Raw genomic sequence first — 5,634 nt, 5'->3', positions numbered from 1 at the left:
ATTGTTTTCAGTTGTAAGCCCATCAGTAGCTCAGCCTTGCATTCTAGGTCCGACAGGTACACCATCTTGCGCTGATTACCTCTTTGTGCAGTACTCCGGTTTCCAATGATCCTGCAAATAACTTTCACAAGAGCGTATAGTAGTTTCGGCTAATTAAAGTATTCTTAATATTCAAACATTTACTTTGGTGATACCTGCGAACGCTTCTGGGATCTGTCAGCACAAGCTCTGCTAGAGCCTTCTCCCCATGATCTTGGTAATCTCATCCTATGCTAAAACTTATTCTTAGAAAATAGTTCAATATGTTAACGATCCAGGTATTCCTCCCTATAGCTGCGATCTATCCCAGATGTAGTCCAGAGCTTCCTACTTCACACTAGCATCCTACTTCACATGGGCCTAAAAGTCAAAGAACAAGAGTGACTACAACAAGGGTAGAGAAGTGGAGCAAAAACAAGTTAACTATGATCTGAGCTGTGACCTAAGGGCAAATAATTCGATGTTCTTGTTGCGCCCAAGCATGCAAGTTGTATTTGCATTTGTAGATGACATTGTGGACAGGTGTATTGACCTTGGAAATAATTAACCTGCTAGTTTATTTCTTTCCTGGAAAGAAATATCAATATTTTCTGTCAACAGTAACACTATGAGGAGCTTATTGACCATGATTTGCATCTCTTCATTAGAAAATATCCCTTGGACCATCATACTTCACAAGATCTAAGCAAAGAGCAATGTACCCCATACATGTTGCGCGCAAATAATGGAGAAGGAGGTTCTGAACATGCAGAAACATGTGTTCGTCATGCAATATAAGGATATAGGCTAGGGACATGTGATTGATAGAATATGTGAGATACATGGTAACTAGAAGATTTAAAAATATATAATATAAGAAGACAAATAGTTTGACATTGTTCTATCACAAAGTATTATATATATACCCATGAACTATGTATAGTCCAACCTCCATCCAAGTATGTATGAGAAGATAATGCACTACATCCAACAATATGTCTTCGGCATATCCATACGACCACAAAAATGGTCGATAGTTTCCACCAAACATAAATATTTTTATACACCCCATATGGTTTCCTGCTTGCACTTTTCATTTGAAATCACCATGAAAATGTCTAGTGAAATAATCACTGCTCCCCTTGTGGTTGCTGAGATTGTTGGAGTAGTGTCAGGCGATGGACTTCAGCAACTAATGTATCATTCAGATCTGTATACAAAAATATGAACATACCCAACTTAGTGACTGGACTGCGTACAAAAGAACAATTTCCTATATATGATCCACAGAAACAAAATTACATGTTAATGTGGAGTAACTAACTAGAGGGGCCTAGCTAGAGTTTAAAATCAGAATGTTAATTACCATGTCTAATAGTCATGCTGACAGGTTGTGGGCAATGAAAGTTATCAAAATAAGCCAATAAAATGTCAACAAGTTTTCAAACAAAAAAATAAATAGTTTTCTTACCAAACAGAAGCAAAAGTATGTTTCTTCTTTCAATGGTGGTAATATAGAAAACTTTGTAACATCCAAGCTAGTACAAATTAATTTTTGAAGTCTGTAGAAAAGGTTCAGAATACCTTCCTGAGGGTTGAGAAAAATAACATAGTATTTGTTATGTAAAGAGAAATAGTAACATGAGTCTTAAGAGTAAATAATTTATGAACTGGTTACCTAATTCACTGAAGATTTATTTAACCAATTCACTAAAGACACAATTTATACCCAAAGAACGATTGGTGGGCGTGTTGTATGCTATCTAATTCACCATCTTTGTATCTTTTGGATTTATTAATTTATGTTTTCTAGAACATGCATGAGACTTGCGTGTCTTTGTATTAAGATTGGAAAATACTATGTAAAGTTATATTAGATTCAGAGCGACGCCCACACTTCAGAAGGACTTTACCAATTTAAAGTCATGCGTTTTTCCTTTTCTCTAATAAAACAAAAGCACATGCACGTGTACAGTTGTACTAGAATTTGTAGTATATACATGTGTATTTTGCAAAATAGCTAGCATGTGCTAGTGCACATATTGGCCTTTTGAAAATAATTAATCTACCTCTCAGAACTTATTGACAGAAGTCACAAGAACTGAATGCTGGGGAAATTAATTGGATTACTGATAACACAACAATTATCATAACTTGTATTTGTGTTATGTGCATGCAATATGTTTATTGTTCGTATCACATTCACATGCATATCATTTTTCTTTAAGGTTTCTTGCTAGTGAGGGAAAATTAGTGATATACGCATATTTCACAAGAGAAGTTGATAGTTCAAATTAAGCAAGATATACGAAATATAACATATTGATCCTAACGTCCAAAAATGATATAATAAAGAACCACAAGCATATATGTTACAATTTCACAATCAAAAATCTGTATGTCATCATCCATCTCCAGTTACTCTGTTCATAAATAAGTTCTGTTGGCTTGTATTGCACAGTGGTGATCACCGTTTTCCTTTGCCACCACAACACAAGAACATATGATAAGTTATTTGAGATGTAAGAAGAGTGAAAAAGCATACCATTCCTCATCTTGCATTGTTTCTCCAATCCTTGCAGCTTGAGCTTCATCATATTGTTTTCAGTGGCAAGCCCTGCAGCTGTACTCTACAAACATATATTTGAAAGAAATAATAAGATGATTGTATAAAACATCGATTTATTATGTAAATTCTTAACATAAATAAGTTTTTTATCAGGCTTTTGCCTTTGTATTCAGCACCAATGTATCCTAGCTCTGGTTGATGGCTGCATTAATTTGAAGTTGAGCATTTTATGCCTTTTTCTCTAAATGATTCTCAGCCAAGTTATGGATGATCCACGAGATCAAGAATTTTTTAAATCTCATTTTTACTTTCATGAATCCTGAAGTCTAATAAAATGGTTCTGATCACTTAATTAATTATAAAATATTTATTTATTGGGTGAGAAATAGCAAAACCAGCAGAACATCTTCCGAGGATATTACAAACCTTCTCCGACTCCACTCGTGCAGATAATGACTTAATCTCCTGCTGCAGTAGCTCGGCCTTGCTTTCAAGATCCGCCAGGTACGCCATCTTGCGCTGCTTACCTTTTTGTGCAGTACTCCGGTTTCGAATGATCCTGCAAATAAATTTCGCACAAGAGCGTACACACATTAGTTAGCCCTAGCTAGCTAGTGCTAAAGTACTTTTCAAGAGTTAAACATTTTCTTTGATGATCATATCTAAAAGAAGAATTGACAAACTGCTGGATCATATGATATATATACCTCCGGACGGCTTTCGGATCTGTGAGCACATTCTCTGCTAGGGTCTTCTCCCCCCTGATCACGGTAATCTCGTCCTGGGTGAATAAGCCATCAGCAAAATCTGCCACAAGGGGAGCACCTCCGCCATCCTTGTTCCTAGGCCGGCCACGGCTGCTGCTTCCAGCACCTGATCCTCCCCAACCCGGCCCTGGAGAAGGTAGCGGCGGCAGCATCGGCTTCTGCATCCAGGTCGATGAGCTACCGCTGCCGGTATTCGTACCCAGCTGAGCAAGGGCAGAGTGTGAGCTGAATGTGAGTGGTACTGGTGGGCAGGCAGCTTGGATGGCATTCGTGTTGCTCGAGAAGTAGGGCCCGGGCATCCACGTCGATGAGCTGGGGTGCCTCCCCAGCAGAAACGACCAGTCCAAAGGCTGGCTGTTCATCCTCGCGTGATCAGGGATGGGGAGCGAGCTCCATGCGAGCGATGGGCAGTGGACTCTTCCGTTGCTGTTGTTGCCGATGTCGCCAGAGGAGTTGAGGCTGTCCAGATCCATGTGCTGGTGGCTGACGATGTCGACCGCGTTGGCATTGCCCACAAGCGAGATGCCCTGCAGAGCGGCACCGAGGACGTCTTCAAGTTCCCTCGTCGTCTCCGAAGGTGGCGGGCCGCAGGGCGGTAGGAGTAGTTCCAGTTCGTCGTCCACAGGCAGGATGTGCTCCAGAACGGCATCGACGTAGTCTTCAAGTTCCACCGTCGTCGTCTGCAGAGGTGGTAGGGTGGGTGGTAGGGGTGGAAGCGCGTACTCATGCGACGACGCCTGAGCCTGACCGGCGGATGGGCTCGACAGAGGCTGCGTGCTGGTGGGCGCCATCACGCTAGCCGTGTCGAGCGAGGACGCGAAGGTGCTGCCTCCGCTGCTTCCGTCAACCCCACGGACCGACGTGGGATCCATGGCCAGAGGCGACGGCGGTGGCATCTGACAATAACCGGAGAACGCGCCCTGCGGCTGCAACAAGCCGGAATTCCCTCCCAGGCCGTCGGCGCCACCACCCAACGCATGAGCTTGAGATAGTGGCGACGGGGGGCGCTGGTGGGACGAACCGGCTGATTCCCACCCGGATCCGGACATGCTCCTCTGATACATGTGCCACGCCTGCAAGGCGGCGCTTCCTCCGACGCTGTCGGCGCCATGCCCCGACGCTCCCGCGTGAGTTAGCGTCGACGGCGGCATCTGGTTCTGGTACGAGGACGAACCGGCCGTGTATCCGGATCCAGATCCGTAGGGAGATGGCTGGGCGGTGAAATGGGTGGCGGCTGGGTTGTGCTGGAACGGCGGGCGCGAGGAGAGGAGGTGGTGGGAGGCGCGGCCGGTGTTGGCGGGGCGGGGGACGGGGTAGAGCGGCGGGAGGAGCCGGCGGCGGCTGGTGGCGGAGTCGTCCTGCTGCTTGTTCTCCATAGGGAAGGAAGGCCGGCGGCGCTAGGGTAGTAGGATGGGTTTTGCCGGCGGCTGCAAGACGAGTGTCTGCGTGTGAGATGTCAGGCAACGGGAGCGAGTGCGGGGGCTTTTGTCAGGTCCCGATTAATTTGGAAAGGAGCGGGAACGAAAACTTGGGAGTAGGGTTTCAGAGAGAAAGCACGCGCGTTTCTGTTGGATGGGCCGCGTTTTTGTCAGGCCTCTCCGCGCTTCCAGCCCGTGCTGCTCCTAGTGCCGTATCTCTTGTAATCTCTTGTAAAAGGAAAAAGTTCTCTACGTTTCATTGCTAGCATATGGTAAGTTGCTCCCCTCAAAAAATATGGTAAGTTGTTAACTTTTACTAAAAAAATACTCCCTCCGTCCGAAAATACTTGTCAGAGGAATGGATATATCTAGACATATTTTAATTCTAAATACATTCATTTTTATGTATTTTTGGACGGAGGGAGTATATAGTAAGTTGCTAGCTGGCACGCAGAAAAAATGGTAAGTTGTTTAACACCCGGGCGGCTCCATTCTGGCACCATCACTGGCAATTGATAGCACCATAACAAGATTACACTCGCACGCACAAGTTTTCATATTTTTGATAGTCAGGGGCTCACCCCTTGCTCCATTTTTATTCAAAAACGAAACCAGATACAACATCCACATTCGTTCCCAAAGAGAAAAAAAAAGATAAAGGTATTCAACACCCTAAGCCTTCATCAGGTGGCTAAACATCTCGTTTTTGAAACCCTGGACTGGTAATTGTATTAATAGAAGTAATATGTACAAATACAAAAGTAAAATAAAATAAAATAAACCCTAACCAATGCCCATTCGTGGGAACATGTTTCAATTACAGATTAGTTTCAATCCACTCCTTGATCTGTTGTGCTTTGCT

This window comes from Triticum dicoccoides, chromosome 5B (genome assembly GCF_002162155.2).
Source record: "Triticum dicoccoides isolate Atlit2015 ecotype Zavitan chromosome 5B, WEW_v2.0, whole genome shotgun sequence".
Lineage (NCBI taxonomy): Eukaryota > Viridiplantae > Streptophyta > Magnoliopsida > Poales > Poaceae > Triticum > Triticum dicoccoides.
Note: the sequence above shows the minus strand (reverse complement) of the source record.